This window comes from Heptranchias perlo, chromosome 13 (assembly GCF_035084215.1).
Source record: "Heptranchias perlo isolate sHepPer1 chromosome 13, sHepPer1.hap1, whole genome shotgun sequence".
NCBI lineage: Eukaryota > Metazoa > Chordata > Chondrichthyes > Hexanchiformes > Hexanchidae > Heptranchias > Heptranchias perlo.
The window spans coordinates 28,286,198-28,306,359 of NC_090337.1; the positions used below are offsets into that span (position 1 = coordinate 28,286,198).

The following is a 20,162-nucleotide window of genomic DNA, read 5'->3' on the forward strand; positions in this document are numbered from 1 at the left end:
GTTTATATCAACTTAGCTCATTTGGTAACATTTTCACTTCTGAGTTTGTAGGTTGTGGGTTCAAGCCTTCCTGTAAAACTTGAGCAGGTAATCTAGGCTGACATTTGGATGAGATGATCAACTGAGTCTCCCTGCTCTGGTGGATTATTTGGGAGTTCTCCACGTTGGCTAACATCTGTGCAAAAGCAAATGAACTGTTCTTCATTTCATTGCTCTTTGTGGGACTTTGTTTCTTGTGTTTGTGTGCATACCAGTGGTTGCACTTCAAAGTAATCCATTAGAGATGAAGTACTTTAGGATGTTTCTGAGAAAGCTGATAATTGTTAAATGCAAATTGATGTTTTAATCTTGGTGTATGTTTAAATTGCTGTTATTTCCGCACCATTATTAACGTTTTCAATGTGTCGAACAGCGTACTATTATAACAACAACAACAAATATTTATTATTAGGAGTGAATCGCTGCTCCCCTCTCCCTGGCGGTGTCACGTGTCCATGCCTTCCTTTCCGGAACCCTAGAAGCGGAAATCTCCGAAAGTAGCCGATCGTCCGGCTTTGCGGACTGAGGAGGAAGGTACGCCATTACTGCCCCGTGTTTTATTATCCGTCTCCATCCTCGCCATGGAGACTTCAACAACTTGCTGCTGACCTTGTCGGCGGCTGCCCTGCCTTCTGAGCTTTGGCCTGATTGTTATTTTTTTGTGATTCGCAGGGCAGAAGAAGGGGAGAAAAAAAAACACCTTCAGGAGGAGCGAGTCCTTCCCGGGTAAGGACGCCCTGACGTGTTTATAATTACATTAGCGGAGAGCCGGACACAGGAGAGAAGAGAGGAGGGGAGGGGGGGAACAAGTATAGAAAGACCCCACTCTACCCCCCCGGTTTCTTTGTGGGTGCAGTGAGTTTAACCGAAAGGGGCGAGCAGCGCCGGCCACGGCAGTGAGTAGAGGAGCCGCGGTACCCCTTCCATTCCCTTTTCCCCCGTCGGGAGAAGATTCCTTTAAATATCAGCTCGCCTAAAGCCAGCGGACCTCGCGGTCGGCGCCGCGTATGCCTGCAGTCTTTTCCCGAAAGGCGGGTGAGGGCTGAGAGCCCCGGCCCAGGCCCGACAGGGGAAGACGTGAGACCAGGCCGCCCGGCCTTGGCCCCTTACTCCTCGCCGGAGAGAGGGAGGGAGAGGCGGCCCCAGCTTTTCTCAAAAGTCTCTTGTCTTTTAAGTTTATGTTTTGTTTGCGGAGGGGGGGGGGGGGGATATGGACAGTCTGAAGGGAAGGAGGAGGGAGGTTTGTGGCTGGATGGGAAAGTTGTACCGAGGCCCCTGCGCCTTGGATGTGACCATATGGGAGTTGTGCCGCTGGTAAAAGTGGAATGTTTCCCCCCCCCCACCCCCCAAAGCCCCGGGCTAAGGGAGAGGGAGGGGGTCCCCTCTGGCCTTGTGAGCGGTGTTCGGGTCGGTGAAGCTGTATATTTTACATTTGTATTAATATTCCCCACCCCTGCGTGTGTGTGTGTGGCGGCTGTCGGGAGTTGCTGCGTTTGCAGCGTGAGCCTGAACTGACACGTTTGTACAAGAGGAAAAAAAACGCCGGTAAAAGAGGAACCATGTGCGGATGGTGGTTAGGTCTGAGTAGCATGGCGCAACTCAGTGAGTCACTGTCACCTCCCCACACACACTGCCGGCTCATACTGAAAAACAAATCATACACTTAACCGCTTGTATTAAATGAGAAACTGTACCTTAATCTTTAACTATATATAGATATGCAACAGCGCTGGAAAAATATTACCATGTGACTGAGTTTTTAAAAGTGAGGGCTTGGTTTTAAAGCGGAAGTGCAATAAAGTTTTAACCATTTTTGGGAAATGCGTTTAGCAAGCAATAGGCCAAGTAGTAGCAACGTTGAACAGTGGCGTAATGGTGTATTGCTCGGAACTTGGACGAGCAGTTTATTGGTAGACTTTTATAAAACTCTTACTGTTGTTTTAAGTTCGTGAACAACGAACTTACTTAGAAAGTACTCATTTTGATTCTTGTTTTTACATCCTTGATTTTTTTTTCTTTGAAGTTGTAATTTGGGGCAATCTTATAGATGAGTTCGGGGGGGGGGGGGAGGTGGAGAAGCTGAAGCTGTTGAGTTTATCTGAAATTACACACTTAATTTCGACGAAGAAGCCGGTGTACTTAAATTTAATGACTGAAATGTCCGTTTTCTGTTAACAAAAGTCTAATAGATGACCAGTTGTTTTATGGCACATTTGTGTTATGAAGTAATGTGAAATTTCGCCCAAAAATGAGAAAATGCTTGGCCTCGTTATTGGACATTTAACTTCGGTCCCACGACTGCAGTGTACAATTTTTTTTCTCAGCTAATTTGACCATGACACTGAGAGAGCTCAAAAAATGAATTATGTTTTATTTAAAAAAACTTAACTGAATATAGTTCGTAAATCAGACGGAAGATAGAAATTAAGATTTGGCTGTTGGATTAAACGTGTACTCATTTCGATTCATGTTTATAAATCTGATTTTTTTTTGATTGAAGCTAATGGTGTGGTCTGTTTGATTCGATGTTGATATTTTGCATAAGGAACTGTAACGGTGCGAATATATGGTGACTTAAAACACCTTTCACATATATTAGAAAATTAAATAAGTTGAAACCATGCGGCAAATGTACATGTACATAGGCCTGCCTGTTAACTTTATCGGCATGTTCCACATGGGCTCAGTGCTGCTCCCTGGCAGTGGGTGTGGTTTTGGTGTTCATTACAATTTGTGGGTTTCTCTCTGCACTGCAGTGACAGGCTGTAAGGTCTAATCGTCTGGCACCGTATGCATGAGAGAATGTTCTGTGTCTCGTAGAGTAATGGCACTAACCGATCATACGATTATTATTACTATTACAAGCCCCTTTTCTGTTTGGTCAGTTGTATATGTTGAAGTGTAAGCTGTACGATTTTGGATGTTGCTGGCAATAACCATTTCTAGACAGGGAAGGATTGAAAGAGTAACTAGATAGAATTGTTTGGTGGTTAGCTAGTTTGTTAGATTATTGATTGTAACATTTGTAAGTCTATATTGAAATGCAGTTGATGGTCGCATTTAATGTGACCTTGTATTTTGGAGGAAAAAACCTTGCTTATTGATTTGTGGTCTGATTTTATTCAGATTTAGTGTCAAATGTTCTCCAGTGAAGTAATTAATGTTCAGCGGTCTCCTGCAACATGCCAGTAAGCTTTAAAAGGCCAAATTTTTCGTAATGTGGCAGTGTGAAAATGTGGATAACCGACTAAACAATCTATCAAATATTTGAGCTGTATAAGAATGTCAGGTGTGAGTATCTAATACAGCTGCTATCAATTGCTCTGGTCTAGTACACTATCTTTTTTTGGAAGGGAGGTATGATAGTAAAACGAGCCATCTGTTAAACGCATAGCTTGATTAGTTGGATGGCTTTACCGTATGTGTTTTGATAGAAGTCTCCATGATTGCCCATAGCTTGGACAAGTTTTGAGTGCTGCTATGAAAGCATTGCATTGTAGAATATGATGTCTTGAAGTTTTAATGTTTCCAAAATTCTTTGCCTTTCATAGGGCTAGCAGCATTAATAAATCCATTAAGCATCTGTGTCTAAGATATAGTTTGATTTGCTACTCAGCAACGTAATCTAGTAAGGTAAAAGGTCCTGTGGTAATTTGCTGAGGAAAGGTTATATGATTCAACCACAGTTGCCAAGTGGTTTGGTGAGGTATAGTTAGTGGTTTTGGCCATTGAGGTAACTTTGGATTCAACTGTCATAAAGTTTTAAATGCATTGACAGTGTGGCTTTTTACTTTCTTGAGTTTTAGGATTTAGTAGAAATTAATATTTGTATCTAAAACATATCCTGTTATAGTGAACTGGATATAGATTGCATAATCTTGCCTATGTACAAGGCTTTTTTTTTGTACTATTGTGTATTCAACTTCAGTGTAAATGTATTTAGAAGCAAGATAGTGTTTCTTTTGACATGTTTGAGCTAAGCTCCACTGATATTACAGTTGAGGTTGAGTTAGTTTCCGAACACTTGAGTTTTAATTGTATTCTCATATTGGGCATTTTATGTTTTTAGCAGATACAACTTTAAAAGTGGGCTTGCACTTTTGTTTTGAATGATTGCCTTTCTAGCTTTAAATATGATGGAATGAGTTTAAAAAGTAACAATCAAATCATGCTCACAATCAATCCACACCTGTTTAAAGGCAGCACATTTATAGATTGTACTGCGTCCATTTCAGCAATCTAGAATTTTTTTTGAGTATCACTAAACTTATGATGTAAATAATTTGGCATTTACACAATTTGATCAAACTTAAAAATAGGCTAAACTCTACCATCTTGTATGTCAGAAATGTGAATGTGCTAATTATGGGATTGTCAGCACAGCTCAAAGGAAAAGTTATAATCTGATTTGAGACGGATTGGTCATAAATTTGATTTTTGGGGAAAATTGCTTTTATTGTGGAGGGTGTAATATAAAAAGAATACTGAGCTTTAAATATGATTGTTTAGCACAGAGCCCTCTTTTCCATTTATGAATCTGTTTTCCTAGGTGTAAAGGTAGTTTTAACTGGGAGGATGGGATGATCTGAGTTGCATACCATACAGCTGCTGCAAGTGCCTGTCAGTGACCTGCCACCAAGATTAGCACTTCTGTGGGGTGGGACTGGGCCGGCAATTTTTTCCTCCAGATAAAGTGCTCCATCTAGTGGCGCTGGTTGAAGCTTGTCCAATAAGCGCATGTTCACTTCAATATTGGTAAAACTCAGATTAAGGTTGGTGACCACCTGACTAGAAATTTTGATAGCAAACTGCTAGATCTTCTACGCCGACAAAATGTGGTGCAGTGAAAGTATGCAATGTTAGCAAACTTGAGATTTTCAAAAAAATTAAATTACAAGATGCCGAGCTTCAAAATAAAGGGAGCTGGCAGCCCTCCATTAACTTGCTTAATTGGGTGTTTGTTACTGTCTAGGTTCACACACATTCAGCAGAATGATCGACTGCAGAGCGTTGTTGCTGAGCCTGACCCCAAATCCATGCATACCTTGTGGTAGTGATTACTGGATAGTGATCAGGAGTGGGGACTCTAGCTGATTTCTTTTCTACTCGCTCCTTCAAAAGTCACTTATGCCAGTTTTTATACCCTGATTAAGATTAGCTAATTCAACAAAAATGGGGTGGAGATTTTCTGGTCTTTGTCATTGTACCGCACCACATTTATGTACTAAGCTTTGGGCAGCAGATAATTCACTTCTGCAGGTTCTGGAATGCCCAACTCTTGGCAAACTGATGTATTTTGATGAACAAAATAGTGGACTAAATATGGGAAAATATGATGCAATCACTAGTCTGGTATGATTAGATGTATTTCCAATCAGGAATTTTGTAGATGGACAAAGGTTTTGTTAAAATAGTACAGTATAACTGCAGCATCTAGGCTGCAGACCAAATCTGGTTCACTTCTTGATCTTATCTGGCCCATGAAGTTCTGCCCCTTGATCTCCTCCTGACAATCAACTATTTAAACCAGTGTACGTTTGTGAAATTTCAGTGCAGTAGATTGCCATGCAGCTCCCACTGTTTGCAGCCTTATTGATGTTGGGACATACCACAAGAACTCAAAATGCCGTAAGTCCCGACTGAAGGAGGAGAGTAGTGTTGCTGGGAACGGGAACTTTGTGTCATTTCAATGTGCTCCTGCTGGCCAAATTTTTTTTTAAAATCCACAGTTCCACCAGTAGATCAACTGTTTTGCTGGTGGAGTTTTCAGAGGTGAGTGCTTTTGGTTAATTGTGATCAAGACTCCCATTGGAACAATTGATTGATTCATGGTCATATCGGCTAAAGCTGTGAATGTAGGTACGTTGCCTTTCCTAATAGACTTAATCTGCCCCCCCCCCGCCCCACCCTGGTAAATGCTGCCTTCACTGGGGTCCCTTACTGCCATGCTCCAGTTGCAATGGCAACTGATGCTGCTGCATTTCACTGTCCACAGTTGTAGAGACAGGTAAAGAATGGGGAAAAAAGTAAAAGAGTGAACAAAGTGAATTGCTTTTGTAATATAACTTTAGCATTGACACAAAGGGGTTTCTGCACCCTTCATCAAATTCGTCCTAAGGATCTGGTCCATTCCAAAAGATTGGAAATCCTTGCAGTATAACACTTGGATTGATGCATTATTACCATATTATTTTGCACAGTTTAATGTAAACTTGGTGTGAGCCATTTGTCATTACCATGGGCGCCAATTACAAAGGTATTAAACGCACTGACTATTTTGGCCAGTTTAAGCAGCTGTTTACACCTTGTTAAAGTGCGATTATCTGTCATTAAGTCCTTTCAAGCAGCCCTGTCTCCTTCAGTCACCCCCCCCCCCCCCCAAACCCCGTGACCTCTAGAACTCCTGCGAATGCTGCTTACAAACATTTACCTGCTGTCGTGGTGAAACTGACTAGTCCGCTGCGTGCATCAGCCCCGTTCAGCTCAGTGACTTTCATTCCAGTACAGGTAATAGCAATGTTGAGCTCTACATACAAAGAAGAACTGGATTTCTTTCCAAAGCATACTCTCTGCATGCTTCACTTATGGTATGTTGTGATCATATTTAATTATTTTACAGAGGCTGGGAGTGGGTGCGAAGTGGAGAGTCTGTAAATTGTTTGAGCAGTGGTGACTGTAATACATAATCAGAACTGTTTATTCCCAGAATCCTTTTAATGAATCTACGTTCACCAGAAAACGCACCCGTGCTGCAATGGCAAGTGTCATTAGATAGCACGGTCCCATGCCGCATTGCCCACCACCTTTAGGAACTTGGCTGTCCGGTTACACCGGCCGCTGCAAAAAGCGGGCAAATCGTGTTCACGCGAACGCTCCCGCTATAAGCGGTGGGGACTGTATATCGAAAGTGTGAATTGACAGGTGTATTAAAGTGTGAGCTCTCTTTGCGCTCCCCCACTGACAGCCTCCATGTTTCTATAACTGATTCAGTTATCAGTATAGTCAACTCCAGGCATAAAGTCTAGGGAAAATTTAGAACAAATATTCCTTTTATGAATCAAAAATGGAAAGTAACTGAATTAAAACCAAAAATACATATGCTGGAGAATATCTTGTTATACCATATAAGAAATTTATAATTGTCTTCTGCATCGACCTTATTGAATTCCTTCAGAGTTCCCACTCCCCCCAATATCCCTTTTCTCCATCAGCTGGTCTAACTAATAAAATGTGGAAATCCTTTTCCATCCTGGCCTAAAATCATTCAACTGAGTTTTCAGAATGGATGATCGTAGAGAATTTGATGTATTTCCAATGATTAAGGACTGTATAATTTACAAGATTTTTATGTAATTGTGGCCTTAATATTTAACACTTCATAAGCATCAGAGCTTGAGTCGAACATTTCAGGTAGAGCATAACTGATAGTTATGAGAATGAAGTTGCACTGCTGTATTAATGTCTTCATTTATTATATAAGCAGCCTTTTTTAAAAAAAAAAGTGAAAAGATACTACAATGTGGTCTCCCTTCACATTTAGCCTTTTTAGTATGCTGAACTTTCACATTAACATTTACAAATTTCCAAATATGCATCCTGCAGACATCAGACTTAAACATTTTACAAATTTGTATACATTTTTCGTAATAAAACTCAAATTACCAAGTAATTTCAACAATTTTATTTGCAAAATTAGTTGACAGTTATTAGCTTGATTAACTATGAAAGCAACATTTCTTCATACCTGTTGCAGAGAAAAATTACTACTGTTAATGAAAACTTGTACCTTTCCTATTAAATAGAAGTTTCTGCTATGGGTACTTAATAGTGCTCGAATATTGCAACACAATTGAGTTTGAGGCCTGTATTTAAACATGTTCTTTCATTTGACGTTTGAAATAAACTCTTTGTATCTTGAGTATTTGTTTTAATGATGAATCAAATACTGCATTTCCTAAATCGGTGGTCTCCTGGAGTAGTTTCGATCGGAGAGGAATTTTCCAGCGTTTTTTGATCTGGTTTTTTGCCTCTCCCAGGGGACTACATGGTACCTAGGGGGAAAGGAGTCTCTTGGCATGATGCGTAAGGCATCACAACTGTATGGGAAAGGCTAGATGGGCCACCTGATATTTTCCTGCCTGATGTTTTCACGTGTTTGTATGTTCCTCCTCCACCATCTCTAAGGGTGCTGAATTAACCTGCACAGTTGAAATGCAAAAAAAGTTGATGTGCTCACTATTCATTATTTGACAGCTGCACATTTATTAATTAAATTGGCCACAGCTTCATGTTGCCCCTGTTTTAAGTAGTAATGGACAGTCACCTGTATCAGAATATTGAGGACAGCCTCTAGTCCTTTGTCATCAACTGTTTGGGTTTTGTTTCTTCTTTGTAAGTTGTTTTTCAAATTGTATGCATTTACTTCCAGACACTAGTAAAAGGGTAAAACAATGCTTGATGATCTATGTTGCTTCTAAGATTTTAGGCCCTGGTAGCTGGATTACATGCGATTTCCCAACTTCCTCCTACCTCTGAGGTGGATTTTCCTTTCTAACAGCTGTTACAACAATGTGATTTATCTTGGATCATGGATGTTCTGTAATATAAAGCATAACATATGCTAGGCCTTCCTTCAAATGAATTTAAGCATGTGTATTGAGTGTGAATTGGTTTTCAAAACGAATACCAAGTGTAAAGAGTTGCGTGGTGAATGACTACATACAAATAATTTAGCTCCCTCGCAGGCAATGCTCAGTTACTCCTGAAAGCTAGTTTTCTTGATGTCGTCACTTGTTCAAACATAATATTCAAAAACAAAAACCTGAAATAGTTGTACAAGTTTCAGGTACATTTTTGTATTTCCAGTTTATATTAAACCCTGAGCGTTGGACCACTACATTAATTTTGCAATGAATACATAAAGGTGCTACAGTACATTGGATTCTTGTATTTTAATTGACTCTAAATAGGGGTTAACAAATTAACATGTTCAGTTTAAAGGATTTGAATACTGTAACTTAAAATAAATGTGTAATTATAAACACTTTTTATAAAAATTAGATCTTAATTCAGCAGGTCCTGTCTTCATTTTGCATAATGTGCTCCAGCAAGCCAGTCACATCTGTTACAGTACCATATGCCGCTTGGGAAACTGGGTCAGACTGCAGGTGGGTTGGAATACACAGCTGCAGTTTACTCCACATGCTCACATTCAAACTGGTGACCATAGCAGTTGACAATAGTGCAAATCTATTTCTAACATGTCTATTTTGCAGAATTGCAATAATACAAAGATTCAAATTCCTTTTTCAATTTTAACAAGCACTCTGTCGTAGTGTCTTGAACACAAAATTGGCTTAGCTTTGTCGTTTCAAGAAGTGAGAATGCAGCTTTTAAATGCCTTTCTTGATTTACTGTATTTTAGCCAGATGTTAATAAGATGTGTGGCTACATAAAGCCAATACATGCCAGTTAACTGCATACTGTTAATAGTAATGTTTGTTTAATAGGAACATTTTCTCAGCCACGGATTAATTCCTCATGACTTCTAATGGAAAAACTGCTGGCTTGTAGGAACAGTTTAGAGCGGAATTGCTGCTTTATAGGGAACACGTATTGTCCAGCATTGCAGCTGATCCATTATTGAATTATCAGATGTAAGTACTTTTGACAAAGATAATGATCATTGTTTTATGTAGTTGAATTTTATGATCTTTTGTGTTGTATGTATTAAATGTGGTACATGGAGTGTGCATTTCATCAAAATTTAATAATGACCATGCCCCTATGGGTAAACATTATGCCTGTAGGTGGCACTATGGTAGGAGTTTTTCAGTGTAGTGCATTGCATCTTGTTTGTCACACACTCACCCAGCCTGGAGTCCCAGACAGAAGTGAATGTACGGAGACAGATCTTGATTCTGTCTCATCAGTAATCTGAAAAAGTGAAATAATTTATGTGAATGGCTTTCTACCTCTGCAGCAGTCACTGGAGTACATTTGAAAGCCCTTTCTTGTCCATTAATAGAATGGGCACCATTCTGTACCGTGACTTAAGTGAGTGTAGCTGAAGCATCTGATTTTCAGCACACCTAATAGCAAAATGGCTTCCGTGGCATTTTCCAGCTTGTAAAGTGAAGTTCTCAACAGCTGTTCAACGATCCATGAGCCATTTTTGCTGCAGTTCTATTACACACCGATATACTCAGCAGCCTGAAGAAGACTTTCCTGCATCTCTTAACAAAAAGAATTGTGTGCCCCACAAGTTGTTAGTGCTCACTGCTGCAACTCCTGGCCATGGCATGGTCTGCTTGTGTGCTCCCTTCAACTCATTTGTGGGTTGGTTCTCATCACCCTTTGGTCAGTTGTGTGTCTGTAGCTGCCCATCCCATTTAATCAGTGACCCATTACCTGCCCCCCTTGGTGGCACTGCTTTTGTAACCCTGTGCCTAGCCTGGTCCAATTATTTTCCCCCTTCTAACCCCGCAGGATTTGTTATTGTTAGCAATTGACAAGTGACTTGAATTATCCCTGATTTTTAATCTTGGTCTTAAATTTTTACTTTAGTTAGCAAAGCCCAGTGAAGGAAAAGCATTAGGAATGATGTGCATTTGTAAGTGTTCTTATGATCATCTGAAGTTTCATGGTCACTTTTACTGATACCCTTTTTTTATTTCCTAAACGTAAAAAAAAACGTAATTCAAATTCTTAAACTGCATAGTGGGGTTTGAACTCGCATTCTCTGGATTATTAGTCAAGGCCTTTGAATTACTAGTCCAGTAAGAGAATAAGAGTTTTGGATTAGCTGAAGTTTATGAAGGGTGGAAGATGGAAGGCCGGCCAGGAGAGCTTTGGTCGAGTTTGGAGGTGACAAAAGGCAGATGTGCTGAGGCAGCGGCGGGTGATGCTATAAGAGGTGGAAATAGGCAGTTTTTATGATGAAGTTATGGGTCGGAAGCTCAGCTCAGTTTCGAATAGGATGCTGAGGTTGTGAACAGTCTGGTTAAGTCTAAGGCAGTGGCTGGGGTAGGGGATGGAATTGGTAAGAGTATGGAGTTGGCCTGAGGGCCTGAAGACGATCCCTTTGGTCTTCCTAAATTGCAGTTCTTTTAAGACTGGATGCAAGCAGTCTGAAAACATGGAGTCAATGGAGGGGCGTGGAGAGGTAGACCTGGGTGTTGAGTGTGCATGTGTAAGCTGGTTCTGTCTTCAGATTTTTTTTGCCAGTGGGCAGAGTATAGATGAGGATACAACAGGATTACGGAGGTAATGATTCAGGGATGGGAAGAGAAGCCATTACTGGCGATCTGGCTCCAATTGGATGGGCAAGATTGGAATCAAGTGAGGGTAATTCCTCGAAGCTGGACAACGGAGGCGAGATGTTAAAGGAGAATGGTGTGGTCGACCGTGTAAATGGCTATAGAGAGAACGGGGAGGTATAATACACCACGGTCACAGTCATGGAGGATGCCATTTGTGACTTTGATTAGGGTTATTTCAGTGCTGTGCCGGGGCGGAAACCCGATTGGAGAGACTAAAACATGGAGTTGCGGAAATAGTGGCTTATGTTTGGGAGGCAACAACGTGGCCAAGAATTTTCGAGTTGGTAGGGAGTTTGGAGATGGGCAGTAGTTTGCAAGAGCATAGGGTGGTTTTTTTTGAGGGGGCGGTGATGGTGGTTTTGAAAGGGAGGGCACAGGATTTTTAATTATGTAGGTAGATGGTGTACGTTGATTGTCAGCTGTGCCTTGTTCTTTAAATAGCTTCAAAGTAGCTATTGCAACAACTTAAAAAAAAATCATGATGTAGTAAATAACTATTAAAATGATTGTTCAGTTTTAGTAAATGGTTTTTATTCCCTTTTTGCTCATTTTTGTGCCTGTCAAAGTGAAGCATGTTTCGGTGCAAGGAAAGGAAATTCTTGTGTTATGGGGTCACCTCCTCTAGGTACTCTGTTTAAACTGCCCAAACTCATTGCATTTGCGGCGAGAAGAGAGGAGAATTTCACCCTATTTATCAAGGCCTGGATTTGAAACCAAGCTCCAAAGGTGAAATGACACATTGGAATGCAGGTTTCTAGTTTGCAGTAACGATTACAGTCTCTGCAAACTAGATTGCTTGCGTTGTTTAAAATGGGATTATTTGTTGTTTGACATCAATGATGGTTTATTTGTAGAAGATGGTTAATATTAAAAGAAAAATAAGCTGGGCAAGCCAACTCACTAGTTGGTCTCTGGCGTGTCACTGAACAATGTTATTTAAAGTCGTAGCCCCAGTCTTACACTTGTCATTCCCAGTTAGTTGTTTTAAAACTTGTGGTTTGTGACTGTTTCTGGCTGGTGAAGTCCTTTATGGACTATTGATTGGGAAACAAATTGTCCTGCATGGGTGGGCTGAGTTCTTGTCCTGTCTGAAATAAGAAGCGGAGGTGAATTTCCTGTAATATTTGCTTTCGGTGATACCTGCTACCTTTTGGAGGTGCGGGTGGAGCAAACATCTCTAGGTATTTCTAGCATTCTCTTGAGGCAGGAGCTCTGCGCCATTTAGTTTACGCACTTGCTGTTGAAGTTGGCTTCAGAAAGGGCATGGACTGAGATGGCTCCTCAAAGGGAGAGTCTCTGCTGTTGCGTAAAGCAGTAAAAGTATATTTTACAAAATTAAATTGCAACACAAGATTTTTTTGTGTGCGCAAAATTGTAGGAGAGAGTTGAAAAATTTTGATTTCTCTGTTGTGAAAGGTTGACTGAACTCTTAATCGCTAAGTGTTAGCGTGACTAAGTTTGTAGAACTTTCACCTCTGTGTTAGGTTGTAGGCTTCAAGTTTAAGACCCACTGGATTTGAGCATATAATCTCAGTTGACACTTAAAAGTGCGGTATAGAGGGAGTGCTGCACTGTTGGAGAGACATTAAACTGAGGCCCTGTCTTAAATTAACATAAAAGGTCCTATCACACTCTTTGAAGAAGAGCAGGGAGCTCTGGCCAACATTCCTCTCTCAACCAACATCACCAAAAACAGATAATCCTGTCATTCATTTATTTTGTTTGTTGGACCTTGCGCTGTGCAAATTGGCTGGGGTCTTTGAGCAAAGAGACATTTTATAAATGCAAGTTCTTTTTATTTCTTTTTGGTAAATATCTTCTCATTGCGATTCTTAGTGGCTTTAAAATTAATACCACTTCCTCACAATGAAGGTAAATCCATTTCTCATGGCTTGTATCAGAAGCTGGATATAGACTGGATTACCTGCTTGTTTTCTAGACTGGAGAAAGGTATCTTGACAATCGATCTAAGATTTGCATAGGACTTGGCCTTTTTCGGAGGAAATATGGTCTAAAATGAAAAGGAAGCTGAGCAAGCATCTGATGCTGATTTACGGTATGTTTAAGCAGTATGTGATCATATAACAGCTGATGCAAGGGATGAGTGGGCTAGAATTTAATCTTTCAATGTTTCTGAAGAATCCCTGAGGAAATGTGATGCCATTTATTTAGAAAGTTTTTTTGGAAACCGGTTTAGTGTTAATGCGAAGAATTTGGTATTACTGTTTTATCTGCCTGGTATGTTCTTCTATGTGTGCAGGGTAACACATAGTAGAACATACTACAAAGGTGTCTGTAAACATCTTCCTACCTTGTGATGCTAGCTAAGTCCAACAACACTCCAGTAAGCCTTGTTTATCTCTTGACTAAACCTAAACATTGCTGATAAAGGATAGCTTTAATCTGAAAGTCTTGTGCTTGTGTTGCACTTCTTTCCAAAGGCGACAAGTGATAGTGTGGTCGCTGAAGTGCCACACTTCCAAAGCTTCATATGTCCATAGGCCAAAACAATCATGAGTTTTTAAATAACCACGTTTATATATTAAAATTTTTAAATCAGACATTTGCCCCCCAAAAGTTACCATTCATAATCAGCAAGTACATAAAAAATACTCTTCATACTGTTTTCAGTTGCTATTTTCCTTCACTTTGGTCAGTATATATACATAGCTAAAAATTAGATGCATAACATGAATGCACATACTTGGAAAATTCTTTTACAAAAAATCACTAATTTTCCCCATGCAATTGGTTATTTATAATGTTAGAAATGCTAAGAAGTTCTGCCGCATAGGTCTCTGCTGTCTGGGCTTGGGTTGTAAATTTCACCTGGGCCTTGGGTGCTGGGGATTCCCAGCTGCTGTGGAAAAAACTGAGGCATCCTGAGTGTTTTGCCCTGCTCCTGTGGAGCTTCAATACCCAGTTTACAATCTGGCCTAAAATTTACGAATAATGGGCGTGAGCTGTGAGTGTTTACATCATGAAGTAAAAATTCTGAGCAAAATGTGTTGGATGACCTTTTTCCTTTGTCACTGAGGAGGACTGATGTTTCTCCCAAGTCCAGCGGGGGATCAGTGAGGTGCTTTGCTGACCGCAGGACATTCCAGCTGGAGTTGGGCCAGTCTGCCAGCCAGGTCCAGGCAAACAACTACCTGGTTCAGGTGTTGATTACTTGGACACTAAGCCAATTAAGGAAAGCTCATTTTGTTTTGAAGCCTTGAATCTCTTACTTTATGCATTTGCATCCTTCCACCAATACATTGAATTCCTTTTTTTTCATATTAGGTACTTGTCAAGAAGAAAGCTTAATATTTACAGCTTTAAACAATGCAGAAGCTATGGATGTGTGTGTGGGAATTGTCATATTGCCTTTTTAATGTAACCTGTTGACCATAGTGAACTATTCTCCTTTAAAACTAACTTTGTCTTTAATTTAGAGCAAAGAAAAAAGTAAATTGTGGTTACTGTTCACCAGGGAGTTTCAGGATACAGTTTTTACCAGCTTACAAGTATGAGAAGAAAATGAGTCTAATCTTTTCCAGTTTGGAACATAGTTTTGGATAATGTACTCCTGCCCTCTCCCCATCCCATGAGGTTTTTTTCTTCTCCTGTTGTGGTATGGGTCTATGGGTGCTAACAAACCCCTGGCACCTTGCCCAAGTGGCCAGTTTTAGTGCTAATTTGAAATAAGGCTGAGCCCTAAAATAGAACATGGCTTTGGTATGTTCCAATCCTGTTCTATGTAATGCTTTTAAAATGCCATTTGTCTATACTACTTAGTTTTTGTTGAGTTGATTTTGTTGATAGTTAAGTTTAGTTCAGGAAAAGCTGGCAGTGATGAGTGCAGAAATGGTTCTAGTTTGCTTCGATGCACATAAAGATTGCAATTTTAAAGAAATGTTTACTTATTTTAAAAAAAAGACGCGTTTGCAGCAGCCATCCTTTATTGTGCTGAGCTCTACTAATGGCATTTGTTTCCCGCTTACCTTGAAACTAAATCCCACGTTGAAATTGGCGCTTCTGCATCCGCAGCCATTCTTTTAATACAGTGTAGATAGGTGGATTATTTTTTGGGGGCATGGGCATAGATTGTTCACTATGTCCTGACCATTTTTTAAGTTGACAGAAGAGCATTACTGGCAGGCAAATGTTTTAGGATGCTGACTAATACCAACATTTTCTTTGCAATGTGTTGGCATAAAGTTTGAAATTCAGCACCTCACTGTTACTTAAGACAGTAACCAGCATCTTCCATGAAGGGTTGCTGGATAACAGTCAGCAGTGGAACTTTGGATGATTTTCTCTCTTCCCCACCCCCTTCCTGTGCCCTTCACTTCAGCTTAGTGTCTCTATTGCCATCCTGGCTGAGAACAGCTAACTCAGCACTGGCCAAAGATTAAACTTCAGATGTTTGTGGTCTCTGGATCAGCAGCACACCTTTATTGGCTATGTCATCACATAGATCCTGGTGTAGCTCTTAAACATATTTGTTTATTCTTGATTTTGGGGGGCTCAATAATCTAGTAAAATATTTTATGATGGGTACATTTGCAGTTGCATGTTTTGCTAGTGTATGCCCAGAATCCTGTAAAATAGACAGTCTAAATTGTGGCTGAGTGGCTAAGGCACTGCTAAGTAATATTTTGACTCAAAAGTTGATCATCCCAAGTTTGGTTCCCAGCCTATATTGAATTACCTGATCTCATCTGGGACAACATTTGGGGTACTACAATTAACCTCAAAATGTTTGCTCCTAATGGCTATCCAATGAGTCTTGTAATTAGAATTAGGATTTGCTGTGTTGCTGTACACAGTGAGAGAGCTTCCAAACATGTCAGATCCACATGTGAAGACTGACTATTTGGCAAGATGGTGAAAGGGGGTGGGGCTAGTGATGCCCATGGAGCTGTAAGTGGCACTGCTTCAGAAGAGGACAAGGCAGGTGAATGTTACGGCCTGCAAAATGAAATGGGCAGGGACAAAGATGTACATTAACCAGGTGTTGTATGGTGCTCACCACTTCTGATTGATGCATTGGCTGGCAATTAGCTTCATGCTCTGCCAGTGCTTTTCCGTAAGGAGCCATGCATGGATTGGGAGGGGCAAGTTGCAAGTGATGTGTAACTTTGATAGACTGCTTGGCTGAGATATTGCACTTGTTTGGGCAAACCTAAGTAATGCAGTGTGTTACTGGGGAGCTATGTTTTCCATACTGCTAAATTTAAACTTGATGAGTTTATGAATCCATATTCAAATTTGTAATATTCCAGCAGTTATTAGTTTTATTATACTGTTTTGTTTTAATGCATTTTCTTGTTCCAATGTTTCTCCTTCCTCCAGAAAAGGGGGCATGATTGATAGTTTTCTGATTTTTAAAGGGGCTAAAAAGTGGCATTTCTATTGGCAATTTTTGCCACAGAAGAAAATTGTTTTTACAATAGTGGTGTCTGTCAAATATTTGCTGGAATTTAGCTTACATTGACTTGGGCATTCTTGCCCAAACTCCTCGCTGATTGTATGTTAGTTAGTTCAGTTTGTAGTGACTTCTTGGTGTGTAACATTGAGCTACACTAAAAAAAAATTAGATAACTGGGTTTATTAGTTTTAAGTTGGAAACAAACTGGATGTCTTATTTTAAAAAAAAAATCAGTTTTGCATATGTATAGTTCTATTAATGTAATTGTACTGACGTATATCAATGTATGGCAGACGAGGTCTTGTTAATGAAATCACTCTCAGTTGTACCTTAGGTTTCTTGAAGCCATTGACTCTTTACTGAGGTATAGTTCCACTAGTAACCCTCTGGTTCCTTGCCTAAGTGACCATTTGTGTATAAGCCTCGACTTTGGCCGTAGGCTGTTGATTGCAAGGGGCATCACATTGTGTTTGCTCACTTCCATGTGCTCGTCCAACAAATTGTTGAATAATGATTGGGAAAGCCAGATGGTTTGTTTATTTCCCTAATCCTGCGGCTCAGTTGCTGCAGTGGCTGAGATCTGTTAACTCTGATCACATCTGTTTGGCTCATCTACTCAGTGGTTAAATCTGGTTCATTGATGTTTTAAGTAACAACCTGTTTGTTTTTACATAAACATAAGAACACTAGTTAAATAATTGTTACCATACTAGGTTTTTGATTGGCTCCTGAAAAAAATAAGACTTAAACTTTATTGTGATCCTGATATATAAATAAAAGGACAATGCAGTATGGTTTTAAAGATGCTAGTAATACAAAATACACCCATGCAAATCGTAACCGCACACAAAGATTAACTGTGTGAAACGTTAATGCTCTTAATTTTCTGAGAGCTTCCAATTTAAATCATACCATCGTGGGCATTTGCCAAGTGGAGGCTATGCGTTTGTCCACAGGAAGGGAGGAAAAAGAAGTAAATCAATACTGGCCAATACTCAGTTTGAGTGGTGGAACCCTTTTGGTTGTTATATGAAATCTGGTATTGCCCTGGAGAGAGAAAAAATGAGAGAACAGCACCGAAGCCTAGCTCAGTGAACATTACACAAACGGGCATGTTGTGTTTTCAAATCATTATGGACAGATGTGAGTTAGGGCGGAGGGATCGATCGACAATTGTAAAAGATTGAGGAGATTTGAGCTTGCAGGTGTAACATGCCCAAAATTCTTCGATCTTTTAAAGAAAGATAAAGAAAGGACTTGCATTTATATTGTGCCTTTCATAATCTCAGGATGTCCCAAAGTGCTTTACAGCCAATGAAGTACTTTCGAAGTGTAGTCACTGTTGTGATGTAGGAAGCATGGCAGCCAATTTCCGCACAGCTAAGTCCCACAGATAGCAAGCAAATAAAGAACTAGATAATTTTTTTTGAAGTGATGGTGGTTAAGGGATAAATATTGGCCAGGACACTGGGGAGATCTATTATTCTCTTCGAATCGAGCTATGGGATCTTTTATGTCCACCTGACAGGGTGGACAGGGCCTCAATTTAACGTCTCATCCGAAAGATGGCACCTTCGGTGCAGTGTTCCCTCAGTACTGCATTGGAGTGTCAGACTAGATTTTGTGTGCAAGTCTGTGGAGTGGGACTTGAACCCACATCCTTCTGACTGAGGCGAGAGTGCTACCTTTTAAGGCACGTATTCAATTTGCGCCCAGATTAGGCGTGTCTGATGGCAAATACGCAGGGAATTATAGGTCTAGGTGTTTAAATTACTAGTGGATGGATGTTTTATTGAAGAAATACTTCAGCATTATTCTATTAGGAGAAAACATCTTTATTTCTCACTAAAAGTGCATATACTTGATCAGTGGCATTTAACTTTTTAAGGACTCTTGGAATGTAGTATTGGCAGCTTACAATAAATTAAATGAACCAGTAGGTATGACTATTAAACTTCCTACATTGATGATGATCCATAATATGAAGTGAATTTTTTAATGTCTTGAAATGTGAGATTTTCCTTTTGATGTTGGCTTGACAGAATTGCCAGAGGATCAAGTTCAGAGTGACTCTTTACACAACCTCCTGTTGCAGAACTTTTCAGCACAGTATGTATACTTTTATAATAGCTTTCTGATTAGTAACTAGGAAGAACTTCATTTTAAAAATAATATAAATGTGAATGGCAGTATACTTTCAATAGTTTTGTATCTTTTCAATTTTTGAAGCTTACAGTTCTAAATTTGTTTTAGTTCCTATAAAACAAGATGCTTACCCTCTAGTTCTAAGTATGACCACTATTAGTGTGTTGGAGCATTGTAGTAGTAGTAGAGTGCCATTTTGAATTTGATTCTCTTGCTGATTCATGACCCGAGCTATGTCACTGTAGGTACCTGTCAGGAGATGATAGGTACTTCCCTCTGAGGGGAGAACTGAGAGTCATCTCGAGCTACAGCTCTGTTGGTATTGCTGGAGGCCTGACAGGAGGTTGACTGCAGTTGGATGCAACAGTGCAGGAAGGTATGCACCCTGAAGAGGCAAAAAGCACAATGTTTTATTTAAATGAAGCTTGAATGATTATAAGGCAGTAATCTATTCCAAGCTGTTTGATCCTCACAGTTAAATTACAGTCTTGCAAAAACTAACTAAATCCAAATTTTTGTCCAGAGTATTTTTATTTTTGACTTAAATATGTATTTGCTCACTGCAGAATCCATATATCTCTTATATGGAGATTTTATTCTGTTTTGATGCATTGTTTGAAATGCTTTTGCACTCTGATTTATGGGATGACGTTAGTTTCCTTTTTGTAAACATTACTCTTTTATTGATTTAAATCTCTTTGGTTTTCAATCCTTGTCATACATTTTTGCTTTATATGGGTGAAGGGGGCACTGGTGCTAAGTTTTATGCCAGAAAAATGACCTGGAGTTGACTTAAAACATAATGAACATAAATGAACCTTCCTCTATGTACTGCATTGCAGCAGTTGAGACTGTTATGAATATAGGCATTTATGATTTAGAATATGTCAGCACCTTTTAAAGAGGGGAAGAAAGTTGAAAGTGCAGGGAAGGGGGGTTGGAGAGAGAAAAGAAGAGACCACCACAAAACTAAACCTGATGTTTGTGACATTTATTGCATGGGCTGAAGCGGCTGCCATGTAGTTTTGTGCAATTGTACACCAATTAAACTGCAGCTACCGAAGTAATCTTAGTGCATGACTGTATGAAATCAATAAAATTTGTGCAATCCTGCCATATTACATCCCTCCTTATGTTCAGTACTGCACAAAGAAACCAGAACTCCCCTGAAAACCAAGAAAACACCCTTAAAAATACACTGGCCACATCTTAAGTGTACTTCCCCATCACTTCATAAACCT

At 39.9% G+C, this 20,162-nt stretch overlaps 1 protein-coding gene across 7 annotated transcripts in view; it reads left to right on the plus strand.

Annotated features, from left to right (window-relative positions):
* The first annotated feature begins 554 nt into the window (after positions 1–554).
* The window catches only part of eif4g1a (eukaryotic translation initiation factor 4 gamma, 1a), a 104,050-nt gene continuing 84,442 nt past the window's right edge, over positions 555–20,162 (plus strand). For 2 of the 7 annotated variants that reach the window (XM_067995231.1, XM_067995233.1), the window contains exons 1-4: positions 555–573; positions 712–765; positions 9,549–9,695; positions 18,819–18,885. The gene's annotated coding sequence lies outside the window, so the exon portion shown is untranslated. Of the gene's footprint in view, positions 574–711; positions 766–9,548; positions 9,696–18,818; positions 18,886–20,162 lie in introns of those variants that run through there. The other 5 variants (XM_067995232.1, XM_067995234.1, XM_067995237.1 and 2 more) reach the window with 4 other exon arrangements.